This window comes from Phasianus colchicus, chromosome 12 (genome assembly GCF_987193195.1).
Source record: "Phasianus colchicus chromosome 12, bPhaCol1.hap1.1, whole genome shotgun sequence".
Taxonomy (NCBI): Eukaryota; Metazoa; Chordata; class Aves; order Galliformes; family Phasianidae; genus Phasianus; species Phasianus colchicus.
Window position 1 is genome coordinate 16400927 of NC_143447.1, and position 15667 is coordinate 16416593.

The 15667-nt window shown below is 36.4% G+C and overlaps 1 long non-coding RNA gene across 2 annotated transcripts in view; it reads left to right on the forward strand.

Annotated features, from left to right (window-relative positions):
• LOC149916295 (uncharacterized) overlaps positions 1-15419 on the forward strand; it is an 85094-nt gene extending 69675 nt beyond the window's left edge. Inside the window, exons 2-4 of one of the 2 annotated variants that reach the window (XR_016470536.1) lie at positions 7515-8561; positions 14222-14417; positions 15335-15419. This is a non-coding gene — a long non-coding RNA (uncharacterized LOC149916295). Of the gene's footprint in view, positions 1-7514; positions 8562-12530; positions 14028-14221; positions 14418-15334 lie in introns of those variants that run through there. The other variant, XR_016470535.1, reaches the window with a different exon arrangement.
• The last annotated feature ends 248 nt before the right edge of the window (positions 15420-15667 follow it).

A 15667-nucleotide genomic window follows, 5' to 3' on the forward strand; every position in this document is an offset into this window, starting at 1 on the left:
TGATTTATGGGCTTTCAAACAAAGTCTGGTCCTTAAACCTCTCTCTAAGTGAAAATATTTCTAAATCTTTTTTTTTTTTTTTTTTTTTGTACTTGCAATTTTTGGACTCTTCGCATCTGAAATCCTCAATCCTCTCTCCTCCTCAGATAGTGCAAGAAATATCTTTCCAATGGAGCAATCTGAGATTCTTTCACTTGAAGGAGAAACAAAATGTAATCACAAAAAGTCTTTGAAATTTTGAGAATGATGTTTTAGGCAATGAAAAAATTTTTCAGATGCTCTGTTTTACTTTGTGAATTTAGCACAACCTGCTAAAAGGTTCTACATAACACAAAGAACTGAAAGTATCTTTCTTTCCCCCTGGATAGCAACAACAACAAACATTTGGAAAAAAAATTGGAAAACCAAGGTAAAACTAATCCTAGTTGGCAAATCTTGTCTATTAAAGTGAAATACTACAATGGAAATCAATGTGGCATGACTCCAGGACTGGTATTAGTTTTTCCTCTTTAAAACAAACAGATCATCATGAAGTTTGGACAAGTGAAATGTCACACAGTTGTGGCTTTTCCATTTCAAGAACACATAGTAGTGTGCAATACAGTGCAAAGTTTTCTGAATTATTTATTCTTTTAGGTTTGGGCCTTCATCCAAAACACCTCAGGCCAAATCCATATTTGCTATGACTCAATTTACTTTATTTTGGATGCACCAGAGAAAGATTAAACATCAGGTGGCAACAAACTAAAGTACAAAATCCTGGAACAGAGTCAGGTGTTAAGAAAATAAATAGGTATCGTGCTGCCTTTTGTTCACTGGTATTTTCTGGTAGGGGTAAGAAGTCACAGCTAAGTTTCACAGATGCTGCCTTTAATTGTATGCCTTGCCGTGTTTGCATGTTTGTGGTTGCCAAGTGGAATGATTTCTTGGAAGAAAAAGATGTGAATAAGAACAAATAAAAGTAAAGTTTATCTTCTTTCTAATATTTCTGTAACTATGATGTTCAGGACATATTCCAGACAGTTTTGTCCACATGACCTCACAATACCCAATGAGCTGAGGAGAGCAGTACAATGATATTAAAGGAATAGCATGATAACCAGAATGCTGGACAGAGGTTTTAGACAGATCAGTGAGTGTGGATGAGAGATCCAGTACATAACTGGTCATGATTCATTGCTAAAGTAAATAGAGGAAAGAAAAATGTGAATTGTAGAAATTTTAGATATATATATGTGTGTTCTTTTTATTTTCATTTACAAATTACTTATCTAGTTTATATTCAGATTATGCAACGTGTAGAATACGTTGAATACAGTAATTAAGTAACAAAGACTTGTAGAAAACTTGTCTTGGAGGTAAATGGGAAATGACAATAAGGCATATAGGAGAACTTTGTTCTCCAGGACTCATCTGCTGTCTCATTTGCTGTTTCCAACACCATCGAAAAACCTCTGAGTACCATTACACTGTTATTAATAATATCTGTATCATGATTTCTGCTCAGCAGTAGCAGCCTCAGGCAGTGCCTGCTCAGTGATCTGTGTGCAGCCGCTCTCCACCTCCTGTGATGCCAACAGGACATTCTCAGCTTCTGTTGTAGCACTTCTTGTTTCATTTGTTCCCTCATCCACACCTCTGATCACTCGCAGCAAGTTCTTCTCTTGTTCCTAATACTTCAAGTTCTTGAATTTATTTCCATGCTGTTGCCTTTTGCCCCCAGGCTCTTTTTAGTAGGACCCGGAAATATAGGTACATTGCGAGCATACACAGAGCTTCATAACCAGAGATCAAAACTGTTCTGCAGTTTTTTGGTGACTTTGTTAGCAGGAAAGGAATAGTATATGGAAGGGATGAGATAAATTGAACTCCTGCAAGAGCAAAAAACCTGCAGTCCAGAGTACTGTTTTCTAGTTTAAAAAAATAGTAGTTTTCTAAAACAAAACGTCTTTGTATAATATTCTATATTTCATATAATGACATCGCAATATAATGAATGAAAGAAGAAAGGCAAACACTTTGACAAGATAATCTGTAGGAATTTACAGAATTTTTTCCTAACTGCTGCACTGATTCAATTTATTGTATGGGAATGTGTTTTTGAGTGATCAAAGCCAGCTTTTAACAAACTAAATGAGGAGGGAGAAGTGGAAACACGTCAGTAATAAGCAGTAACTATTCTTTCTGCTAGTTTCCTGATGAAAATCCAGAGTGCTTACCTTCAGTGTTGTTGTTAAGTAGTGCATTGCTGAGCAGAGGAATGAAGCACTCCTCACTGTGTTTTTGTTAGCTAGGAATAGCAATTGCAGAAGACTCCATTCATTTCTATTGCCATCATCACCTTAGCATCTAAGTACCCTCCAGTAGTACATTAAGCATGACTAACATCTGTTCTGTGTTTGTCTTCTCACCTTCTCTCCAAAGGGAATGTATATAAAGTGATCTGGTTTGTTTTGATATATATGTTACATCGCTAAATGTTAGAAGACAAAGTCAAAGAAATCCTTTCTGAACTTATAGCACTGACTCCATATAAAGCTGTCTGTCTCTAAGTCAAGGAGACATGACTGTTCTTTTTTTTTTTTTTTTTTTTTTTTTAATTCATACTCTCAGAATGGCCAGAGGCATTTATTCTGGCTATTCAGTGGTATTTTTACAGGGGTGATCATGGTGAAGAAGAAATGTTTATCTTATTTCAAAAATACAGTATGATAGCTTGAATCAAGACCGCAGTTTGCACCACTGACATCATGTCTTTGCATCTTAAATGATATAGGTCACCAGTGACCCTAATGATCTATTAAAATGATGATGTACCTAAGAAAGAAATTTGGAAGCCAAATGTATCAGTGGCAATGTACAACCAGTCTGTCAGCGCAGTGGTGATGTAACTTGGCGTTATTCTTTACTCATGAGTTATAAAAACATATCTAGTATCTGAGTCTTTAGGGAAAAATCGATACAGTCAATCCGTACAAACATACCAGCTAGGAACATTTGGAGTAATACGATAATAGAGTAATACAAAAATATTTTGTGTATCTAATCAAAACACTGGTGCCATTAATCCCTCAGAGGATACGAAAATAGTCATTGTAGAAATGAAGTGCTGAATCAGCCTGTAAAAATATTAAAATTACATTGTCTTAGGATTGAAGTTTTGAATAATTTTAGTAACAAAATGACAGGACAGTTGCATGTTCATCCTTAAGAAGCAGAATTTGCTGCAAAAGTATCTTTTCATCCTTAAGGTTATTAGTCCTCTTCAGCAGCTACATCTACATTTTTTTCTTCAAAATTTGGGATGTGCTTTCATAATTGACTGGATGCATATAGGATAACTACACTTCCACATTTATCCTTTCTGAATGTATATAGTGGTGAGTAGCTCCCTAAACAAGCTGTGCCAGCACTGCATTGACTATGGTCTGACACTGCCATCCCTCTGTAGTTAACACTTCCTAGAACTATTGCAGTGGTGATTGTTCTCAGTATGTATCTTTGGGTTGTACAGCAACTTAGTCAGGTTGTATTCTAGCTGGCTGCCCATCCTAAATACAATTAGTAATTTTTATGGTGTTGGAGATGGTAGTCCTGTGCCTCTGTAATTCTAAGGAGCGACATTTTCAGCATGATGAACAGAAACTTATTGAAAAGAAATGATTCTGTTATCAACGCTTCAGGTTAGCAAAACAGTAAATGCTAACCAGCATAGCCACATGTCAGGCTTTGCAGAAATGTCATGCATCCAGCCTCTACATATTTGGACAGATCTATCAGTTCTTACCTGCAGACTATTGGATTAGCAGCATCTCGGTTGTAAAACAGACACTGGGAATGAACATTTGGAAAAGTGCATGCCTTCTGTGCATAATGAAAAAAATGTTGCAACCCCAACACTTACGCTTAAAAAAAGATATTCTCTTGCAGCACTGCGAAGTAGGAAGAATGCAAATCCTCTTGGTTTTATATAGCTAAAAGGGAAAGAGTTTCCCTGCGACTTGGAGAGAAGACTGCCATATCAATGTCTGCCTAGCAACTGAAAGGTGACACGTGGAGCCTCCTTTTCAACTCATTTCCTCTTGATGAGAGGAAGGGATCCTCCTGCGAGTTATTACCTGAAATAATACCATATGGTAAAATGTAAACAACATCTGCATATTCATGTAATAATTTCATCTGTTTAATTAGTTCCAGCAAAGCAGTTTACCCTCTGAGGCCCTCGCTGTCAGCTCCACGCTCATACATCCATGCCCTGCTGTCGAGCCTGACAGCCGTCTATTGTTCATTCACTGCTTCCACCTCGCCACTTAATGTAAGTGAATCTTCTGAGGGGTGGAAAGCCTGTCCCCGTTGATCCAGATGTAAGGGCTGGGGAGGAGGAGAGTGTATGTCTGTCAGCTTGGAATATGGATACTAAGAGCAAAATTGACAGATCAGGTGGCTTTGTGCTTTGGTTTTGTTGTTTTCATTTTGTTTTGTTTTTGTTTTTTCATAGATGTGGGAGAGAAGACTGGCACTTGGTTAAGTGTTAATCAGTGCACAGGACCGTAGGTTGAACTTCTGTGCAGTTGCTAAGTCTTTGCTCTCAGGACAATTCACAATCAGGTGAATTCAGCAACCCAGCTTTTACAGTCAGCTATATTTCAGTGCCAAAGTAATGACAGCATGCCTACTGGTGCAGCAAAACACAGGGCCCTAGAGGGCTGTATGAATTGGCCAAACAGGTTTTCGGAAATGCATGTCAACAAACAACATTCAGGACAAACTGAGAATGTAATAGTGTGAGTCTAAGTGGAAAGGTCCCTAGAATATATTTTTAGAGTCTCCTGGCTCATGTAAATAAATTATATTGTGGGTCACATGTAACAATAAGTGATTCAATTCACCTTCAAAAGGAAACATTTACATTACGGGAGTATAAACACTTCATGGTGATATTACACGTAAGTAGAGGAAAGTACTGCAGTTCAATGTGGTAAAAGTCAATACCGTAATAAGGTAATAATAATAATACTTAGCACTTATATGGCCTTTTACAGATTTGAGCAAACACTAACAGATTAGTCCTCAGAACACCCTGGGGGAAATATGTAAGTAAGAGTTATTGCCTTGTTGTAAAAATAAACCGTATCTTATCACATACCCATCACCATGGTATCTATGCAAACAACCATTCTGACGGACAGTCTTGCCATTGCCTTGTGATTAACTGAGACAAGATTGCAAGATGTACACTCAGCTAAATAGATGTATATTATCCTTTATTTAAAGGACGATCAGATCTGTGCCAATGTCTTGCTCAGAAGAGTTCTGGAGATTATAGATGGTGATCACAAACGATGAGTGTCTTGCTGAATTTGTGATCTTTCTCCATTAGAAAAGTCAGATCTGCTGTTCCTCTGTTGCCTGTCTGCATGTCAGGAAAGAGAGAGATTTCTGAAATATTCAGGATCCAGTAATTAAAAGTAGAGAAGACTAGAATAGATGGACTGAGTTGGGTGCTAGACAGGTATACTGCATCAGAATAGTCTGTTGTTTTCACAAGAAGGGACCCTCTATGTGTGTGTGTACACTATGGATCTGTCTTACAGTATGCAGTGTGAACTCTCAGTCATAAATTACAGTGGTTAAATAAGAGGATGGACATATTCATCTATATAGTGAAAAAAAGGGTGCTATCAGCTATCTGAGGGAGGTGATAACAGGTATTTTGTACTTATCTAAGGAAGAATGGGAAGAACAGAAACCATCCATATGCTGTCAGCTGGAGTGCTTCAGATTTCTCTCTGTACAGCTCAGAATGGTGTTGCAATTAATCTTTTAATGCTCTTAACCTGAACCATAAAACAGCAGTTCACAGTAGATAGGCAGAAAACTAGCCACCTCAAAGTGAGTTTTATTTCTAAGTTCTAATGGCAAAACAGTAGCAGAAAAAGGTGAAAAACATTTACCTTGCAGAATTTTCCTTATCCACCTACAGCAAAACTTTTGTGTCATACTACCTTTGTGGTGGCCACTCTGTCCCTTTAGCTTCAATGAAATCACAGTTTCCTGCTTGAGATTGTATTCCATGCAGTCACTGCAATAAACTGAAGTAACTTTCAAATCACAGAAGTTCAAACAGATTACCTTTATGACGCTAATGAGTAACTGTTCTGATTGTTACCTCGATTACATTTTTAGAATGTTTTCATATAGAGTATGGAATAAAAACGAATCTCTGGAAGGTCTTCAAAAAGATAATTTGTAATGAATTATACTATTAGTAATTCAGTAATTTAATAATAACAATAAAGTGACATTGAATTAACAATGAACTTTACAAAATAATATTGAATACAAGAAAAGATTATTATTCTGTTCCTGACAAATTGATCAGTCTAATAAAATGAGGTTCTTTTCACATTCCCCATAAATATGACTCTAAATCAACATGAAAAAATTCTGAGTTTAAGAGAACTTTCTTTTCTCTGTGTCCACTGTCTTCATTTTCTGTACTGAAACAAACAGAAGTAATTCAATAGTAAGTGGATAAAATATTAACAATTTAGGGGGCACTGACTAACATCAAATTACTTACACTACTTTAAGTATCATCAGTCATCAGATTTTAAGAAAATAATTTTGTCTGATGAGAAACAAAATAATTAGGGTTTGGCTTTTAGACTTGCAGACTTCTGACATACTAAGTGTATCAGACTTCTATTTTTCTGACCAAAATGGCTTTTATCTGCTGAAATGATAACTCTTCTAGGCAAGCCTATACAAATAGAAGCCCTGTGCTGAATCTGAATTGATGATCTATAAAAAATCTATTTATTAATGTAAAATACTGGGTAGTCCAATCATAGACAGGCTGTTACAAGAACTGAATTACAATGGGACTGTAACATTATATCCCATGCCTCAAAAATAGTTGTATTACTTACCTAATAGTCTCTCAAGTCAGCCAGAATTTCTGTATGGGCAGTTGTGTATACTTGCACAGCAAAGGTATGTTTCATTAATATTCTACAAAGAAACTCTAAAACTAATGGATTCATTCCTCTTTTCTGCACTTCTAAGTGCAATAAAATTATTCTTGATCATTTTTTTCTCTATTAAATAACTTATATGAAGCAATTTTAGACAGGCCTTGAAATACTTCCTAAATTAGACAAAAAAGTCCATTATTTTGTAAGTCTATAATTGTTACTCAGTTTTATGCTCAGATCCAAAATTCTTACTAATGGACATTTAAGAATAAGAAAGATGATGTTGTTATAGTGAGGTAGAACTGCTGGTGCTGGCCAAAGCAAGGTTAATTTATCAAAATTATTTTAATTATAGTTGCATAATGATGGAACTTCCACAGTTTTTTTTAGACAGAAGTTAGTTTAACAGGTTCGTTACAAAAGTAAGTGCATTCAAAATATTTTGGTATTTTTATTTTTAATAAGGAAGTGAAATTATCTAGGTTGTGCTGCCCAAAGAGAAGCCTTAATGACCTTTATTCTATATTTTTTTCATAGATTATTGCGATAAGGAAACTCTCGTGTCACGACCCACTGGCGTCTGGCTAATCCGATGGTATTCGTCGCCGCATTGTCCGTGATCAATAACTAATTATCAAAGTGGCATTTCTTTTCAAGAGCTCCTTGTTAAAAAATGGCTTTTGGCTGAGACTAGAGGAAAAAGGTCGCCACTTTGACATTGTTGCAAGTCTTTCAAAATCCAGTGGGCCGTCCAATTGAATTACTGTCCCAAACTAATTGATATAAATTTGAACAGAAGAATGCTTGTTACTACAGAATGTCATAATGATATCCTTGGCAAGAGCATGTCAGTGGGAAAAAAGAGGAAAGACCAGCACTAGTCACAAAGCATCTAGACAAGTTGCAGCAGAAGACTGTTAATGAAAGTAAGAGGAATAAAATTGTACATCAGTTCCTTCTTCTCAGTAAGTTTGGTCAGACATTCAAGAAAGAAAAGCATTAACATCTGCTTTTTTGTAACATTTTGCATTTGAAATCAGACTTTATAAAACCTGCTGGAAGAAAGAAATAACTGCAGCATACTAAGGACTGAAAACCTGATGATCAGTTGCAGAAGTCTCATTGACTATACTGGGGTCTCGAGTGAGCGTCTGTTGGAATTTAGCTTTAGTCCCAAGGCAGAACTTGAGAGACAGTTTCCTTAAGCAGCCTTAAAACATGACCTTCTTCAAATCAAACTGGATTGTATGTAAATAAGTCACATGGCTTTGAACTAGAAAAAGAACACAGACACTTAAAATATAGGAAGTGCAGTCATAAAAATGTGGTGAAAAAAGTGACGAGAAAAAGATTTCATACTATTCATGCCTGAGATTTGATGTACCGTCTTACATGCCTTTTGGAAACTGCTGCAGAAATCCTGGAACCCTTTTGATTTTTCATTGCATGACAACAGGGCTTGTGATGTTTCTGGTTATGTTTATGTTTTCTAGACCTAACTACCTTCCCCTCTGTGTCATACACTCTGTCTCTGAGCTGGGAATTGCAAAGGAGGAGCACAGGCAAAGGTCACGCCACAAAGGAGTAAGAGGTGTTGTGAAAAAAGGGGTACTGCAGAAGAGTCTTTGTGGGAGCATGGTAACTAGATTTAACTCATGACAGAAATTAATTAGATGAATTTATCAGCTATCTTCTCAAAAAAAAAGTTGTCAATTAGTTTGCCAAAATGTGTCATTTTAGTCACATGCAGAGGAAGTCATATGATTGCTGAGGAAGAGAGAAGAGAAGGGCATTTGTGCCTAATTGGAAACAGTGAGTGTATGTGCTTTTTAATCCCTGATCTTAAAAGGCTCCAGCTGGGGTCTAGTAATGAATATATTTCCTGCAAACTTACTGTTTTACATTTCCCAATGATAAAGAGAAGGTGACTAATGAATTGACACAGGGACTTTAATCTCTGCAGTAGATTTGCAGATGCCATTCAGAGTGTATCAATCAGCAAACAGAAGTTTTTAGTATCTGATGACTAGTCAGTAGCCAGTGTGAACTGAGTTGTATCTCCATGCAGAACCTAATGATGAAAACCCAATATCACCTCTGTGCAGTATTTTTGGGATAAATTCAACAGACTCTGGAACACATGGATCAGAGAGACCAAATAAATTTACAGATGGCAATTATCTTGTTTGGTCTGGGTTGTGACAGATGACAATTTTGAAAATAGGCAATCGATCCATGAATTGGATTTAATAGAAGACTGACAGACTGTTGCTTACCATAGATTTATTGCTTAGATAATAAGGCCATCAAGGCATATTTTCTTGGTATGTCAAAGCCACAGAACAAAGTGAGAAACCACAAGGGTTTAAAGATTCACATTCACGTGGTTTTGATTAGAAAGGGGAAAGTCTACTTTTGTTGTTGAAAGACCAAAGGTAGCAAGGTCACTACATTCAGTTCCATTCTGCCTTCCGCATATGACTTTATGACTGTCCTCTTATACTGGAGGCAGGAAATGCCTTGTGATGGCAAATAGCTGAGCCATCTCTGACAGACTTACATCATCACAGAGTCGCTAGGGAACTCTCTTCTTGTCTTCCATGGCTGCTTTAATGACACTTTGTGAGGCTTTCTTTAGCAGACCAGAGAATTCAGTCTGAAAGCCTGTCGGGTGGGTCAGCCACTGTCTAGGTCATCCAATCTTGCCCCTTAATTATTCCCTCTGGCATTACATTCACAGGATGGTGGAAGTAGAGGCTAAATATATACTGTCTATCTATGGGCTATCTATATATTTGGCATCTATGGAACATATCTATACTGTTGTTATTGGAATCTACATTTGCATCATTGTTTAACCTCTAGGAGGAGTTGAAATGTGTGTGATGAAACTGGGAAAAGACTCCTACATGTTTGTGAACTAGTTTCAGGTCTAATTGAAACTATAATACCTTCTGAGCTGATAATGCCATTAAACAGTTCAGAACTGATATCAACTCTATCATGTAAAAGTAACTGCTGTGAAAGAGTGAAAATGTTATGATTTGATACTGCATGGCCTTCTTAAAAAAAAAGAAAAAAAGTGTAATACAAAATCAATGTAGCCCCTACAAAGCAGATTTAAAATTGGTTATCTGATCTCAAAATCTGCCTGCAAACAAGAAATCACAATTTTTAATGTGGTTCAATGCAGATCTTTATTTAGCTCAAAGTTATTCACTTCTCTGAAATATTCTGTAGAAAATATAAAACTGCAAATAGAATTTGAAAGTGACAATTTGTAAACGACAGTAAGGGTGATTTAGTTATATAGCTTTATGGAGATTACATCGCATTACCCACATGTAAATGTGGAGTCATTATGTAATCAACGATTGTGTTTGTAAAGAGTGAACTTCTGAAATTGTCATGATAATCGTAATTGAACAGCAAACAGTACAGGAGGGTAAGTGCAATTCTTGGATGTATAAGAAAGCGAACCCCGAAAAGAGTAATATCACTTAAAAAAAGTCCAAAACAAAACAAAAACATATAAAAAGATTTTGATAACAGAAATTGAAAAGATTTGAGATCCAGAAAATTATTTTTGAATTGAACTTCAGAGAGCTCTATTCACTGGATAAGTATTCTAGGAGTTTATTCACCCAAGATTTGCAAGGAGTTTCTAAACAGCTAATGATCAATTTTTTCTCCCATAGTTAAAACTCAAAATAATTAGAGCTAATTAAAGCTAAAAAGACAAATTCAGCTTTGAAATGTCAGTTCTTACCATTTTTCAACACGTGTTGCAACATTATTAAGAGAAATACGACAAAATATTCATAAAACCTTTGAAATATCCTTTACCACATCTCTTACTGGTCTTACTAGCATCCTAGGTAAAGTCATAGGCAAATGAATGATGTTCTTCTATATTAATTTTTTAACCTCTTCTACAAAAGTAAGTACTTAAGTGAATTTTAATTACATCCTAAAATACGTAATACTAATTCCAGCTAATTGTCCCAAAGTAGTTAATATATAAATAGCTCTGAATATCTCGTACCTGCTGCTTCTATTTAATGCTTACTTCCTTTGTTTCTTTTTTTGCTCTTTCTAGTACGGAAGTAGAGCAAAGGACCATATGCAGCTAGATCAAAGCAGGAGTCTGTCCAGAAAGGAGTTGTGGCTCATGAGTCATAACTAATCCCTTGATTACCCTCAGATGGTACATTTTATTTCCTTTCTTGTATCTGGCCAGCTGTTGCTCCTACTGCTGATCCTGCTGGTGTTTTACAGCTTTTATTGGCACTCTGATGTCTTTTGGTAGTCATATAGAATCAGAAGCAGGGATCCAGGAGAGCAGTTGTGCTACATCCAGAGCATTCACGGCTGAGTAGCCCAGGTGAGATCAGCAGAAGCATCTCTTTTCTTCTCTCCACAACTGTTAAATAGGCCTTGAAGTTTTATTGTGGCAGTTATCACTTCACTATCTGAACAACTCCCACGTTAATTGAATGACCAGAGTTCTTAGCGGTGGTGGGTGTTGGCTTTTTCTCTCCCTGCTTAGGAATCTGATGGTGAAGATAGAGAGGTCACCAACCACTGTCTTCAACAGCATAATGATGGGAAAGCCTTCTCAGTGCCTTTTCTAAATTCATGTTAACATTTCTTTAAGAAGGTTTATAAACAAATAATTACTCTGTGTATATGTATGTTACTTATTCACAGCTGTAGTTTTCATTTGCAATCTATTGCTATATTATCTGTGAAGATAGATAGGTCTTTATTTTATAATTTTCAACTTTAATGCAGTGTTTGAAGGCAGCAAAACTGGGGGAAAAAAAAAAAAGGCAGCAAAACAAGCTCAGCAGAAATAGTTTTAAGTAGTTCTGCACATAGAGACACCCAACAATAGCTGTCTTGAGGCCTGAAAATCTGTGATGAAAACAACTATGAAAGTTTCTAATATTACCCACTCAAGATAAGAAAGGAGCTAGACTGTCTTTGTAAAACACTGAACAATAATCCTGTAGCTATTTCTGTACTAAATGAGGACTCATGCAGTTAGGAAGGTTTTCCAGTTTTTCAGCATGCAGCAAATCAGTTGAGAAAGCTCAGCTCGGTGAATTTATTTCATTTATGTACATTATTGATCTAAGACTTGTTTTTCCATCTCAGCCAAAGTGACAAAAACTTCTCGAAAGTGAAGCAAGTTCAAGCACTCTCAGCCTGGTTCCCATTAAACATCATAAGAACATTGCAATTTGACATTTATCTGGCAGCCTTAAATGTGAAAGACCAGTGTAGCTACTACGCAGAAAATAGAAGGGCCTTTTTGGCACCACTAGGGATGCTTTTACCAGGTTAGGGTCAGGTGGATGACAGCAGAGTGGAAGTAGGCAGTCTCACTTCTCTGCAGATTTGAACTATATTTGACCTCTAAGGTACCAATGACTTACTGGGAAATTGCAAGAATGTTGTATTGCCCTTTATGGAATTATAATTCCTTGTCGTTCAAAAAAAAAAAAAAAAAAAAAAAAAAAGAAAAAAAGAAAAGAAAAGAAAGAAAAAGAAAGAAAAAAAACCCCACACCCTAATTAGCTAAAGAATACCTTTTCTGATGTAATTCTCATGCAAACAGAATCAGGGATCATCCTGTCCTGTTGCAGTTCTTATAAAATGTAACTGCTGGAGACAATGGTTCTGGTGGCTGCAATTTGAATGTAGACCTTAAAGAATCATGATTCCAAACTTCTTGGTGCCCTTTCCCTATCAATCAAAAGGAATCGTATGAAATAATTATTAGGCTACGTAATTATTTTACAAAATAGAAGGTGTTTTTACTGCACATTTCCATTTTAGTACCAATCATTACTTCCCTGAATACTAATAACAGCGTTAAGCATTAATAGCTTGTTTTAAGGTAAAGGGTCAATAGTCTAAGACCTATGAAAGAACTCTGGCTATTTGCAATGTAAAAGAAACCTTTCACAGAAAAGTGTTAAATAATAAATGCATTTCTGGAGGAAATATTATATTGTGGAGCATTTGAGGAGAAATGACAATTTATAGGACATCACTCAGCTGTCTCAGTTTAAAATGTCTTTAATAATGCTATGGCTTTGCACTTAACTCAGAGGTTAACAGAAAGCTTGCAGCTCTCTGCAGAGGTCAGTATTATACTTGCTGAGGGGAAACTGAGGAACATGAGTAAATTGCACATGATCACTCAGTGCATGAGTAAAAGAAAAGGGATGTGAAGTGGTAAATCAGTCCTCTAAGTACAGGACAATTTTGCCCTTTCTTTATTTCCAAAGAGTAAGCCATGTCCTAGTAAGAGTTTTTAAGGTATGATATGCACACAGGGGATGCTGAACTTCTTGAGAAAAAGCAAAGGTACTTGAAACTTTTGTTTCAACTATAAGCTAAGCAATTTGAGGAATGTGAAGGGAAGAGTTGGAAATACTTGACATCAGTTGGAAATTCCTTTATGCTTTCATATATGCATTGACGTTTTCTGGGACCAGAACTAAAGCCTCAAGAAAGAGGAAACTGAAGCCTGAAATCTCCTTGCCACACTGAAGTCAATGAAAAGACTCTTCAAACAAACATCTGTTCTGTATGCGTTATAAATGCCCTAGTTTATTCATTTTGGGGCTAACTACAATTGTTTTTTTAAAGGACTAAATATGGCACAACTAATGGAGGCTCCAACAAGCAAATAGGTTTCTCCTTTAACTTTTCCTCCTGAGTTCAGAATGTGTATTCTCTATGCTATTGCAAGGCATCTCAAGTAAGCAATCACCATTCTGAACAAAAGAACACAAATAAGGACATAGAGAAAAAGGTATGATTGAAATGTCTTGAAGATGAACTTCCTCCAGCCATTCTGTATTCATGAACCTGAACCATCTCTTTAACATGAGGACCCAAGTCCCATCTTAGAAGCATGGAGAAGAAATCACATGTGTAAGACATGCTGAAGGAAGAACTGCAACTTCTCATTTACACTCTGCTGAATAGTTGCTGAGGAAATAGGAAATGCGAGGTCAATTGCAGGGGATCCAGGTGAGTCAAAGAAGTAACAAGATGGGTCATCTGCAGGCCCTATACTTAGGACACCCCTCCAGAAAAGATGCATGTCCTTAAATTTCCACTTCAAAATCTTTTTGTTCATATAATGAAAGATTTATACAAAGTAAATCTCCTTGAATCAGACCGCAAATCTGAGTTTCACAATTATTTTTATTTTTGATGCTTAGCCAGAAAATCAAGCTTAAGATGCATGCGGACCACATGAAACCAGCACTTACTATTCCAATGGAGCAAAATCTTTTCCCACTGCACTCGATGGATAAACAAGTTTCAAGTGAGATTGGGACTTCTAAGGATTCCTTATGGTTCAGGTTACTCCTACAAGTTTGTTCATATTTTCCAAGAGGACAACTCTCACATGAGGTAAGTGTTACCTATCAGCAATTGTCAGTGTATTTTTTAATATATATATATATATTTAGCAAGCAGCATCTATCGAAACATATCTGAACTTGCTTTGAACCAAGCATGGAGAAAACAAAGTTTGCTGTTGCAGCAGCCAGCATAACAGTCAGCCAATGTATTGTACAATCAGAAGAAGATGGTTTGAAGCAGGATAGAATGTTGGGAACTTAAGGTATTGTTTAACTACTTTTTTTTTTTTTTTTAATGTGATTGTTTTAATGCTAAAAGTTACCTGTTCCCATTGTTGGAGAGTGTGAAGTTGCTTTCTGAGAGGAAGCTTCTATCAGCAGTTCTGACACTGTATGTGAATGAAGGGTTGTTTGTATTGAAGTTGTTCTGTGTGCCACTGTTGCTGAGTTTTCTCATATTTTCATTGCCAGAACTTATGAAATATTGATGGGAAGACCAGAAAGCATGTGTCTGCTCCTCTGGTGGCTATCAACAATTGTTTTATAATGCTGTAGAATACATATTTGTCTGGTAAAGAGTTAAAGGAAAAAAATGAATCCTGTATAAAATCAGGCCATCGTATAATGCCTCTTCATTGCTATAATGATATCAGTTGCAACAAGTCCAATGGCTGACCTCATTACAAGGGTTTAATTGCATTGTTACACAGTTTCACTTCTTCTCTCTGGCCTCTTTCTCTTTATGACAGCTTTAGAAAGGAATTTCAGCTTGAGGTCAAAGGAAATTAATTACTGCTTTCTTAATCTGTGCTCATCTACATTTAGAAAACTTGGGGCTTTTCGCTAACATATTTGTGTCTCATTTCTGTATAGACCCAAAGTTATAAGACTTTTGTCCTTTGTGAAAGTGCATAAATAGCCCTTTTCATATCAGAGGCTAGATTTTTTTTTCCATGTCATTTACAGTTGCACACATGTGGACTGATGCCAGTGGAACCAGTGGAATGTTCCGGATACACATTCACTGTGTAAGTATCCGCTGACTGAGGTAAGCACTTGCAATGTAACTTTAGCGCAGTCTAAAGGTTCCAGGCAGATGCCAGGTGTGAAAAGCAACAGAAACAAAACAAAACCAAACAAACAAATGAACAAAACCCCAACCCACCAGCAAAAGAAAATCCAAACGAACAAAATATTATAACTAGGATAAAATCGGAAACAGGTTGTTAAAAAATAATGGTAGCTGCTTCTGTAGAGAGATTGATTTAAAAAGAAAGTCTCTACCATACCAGTTTTTGC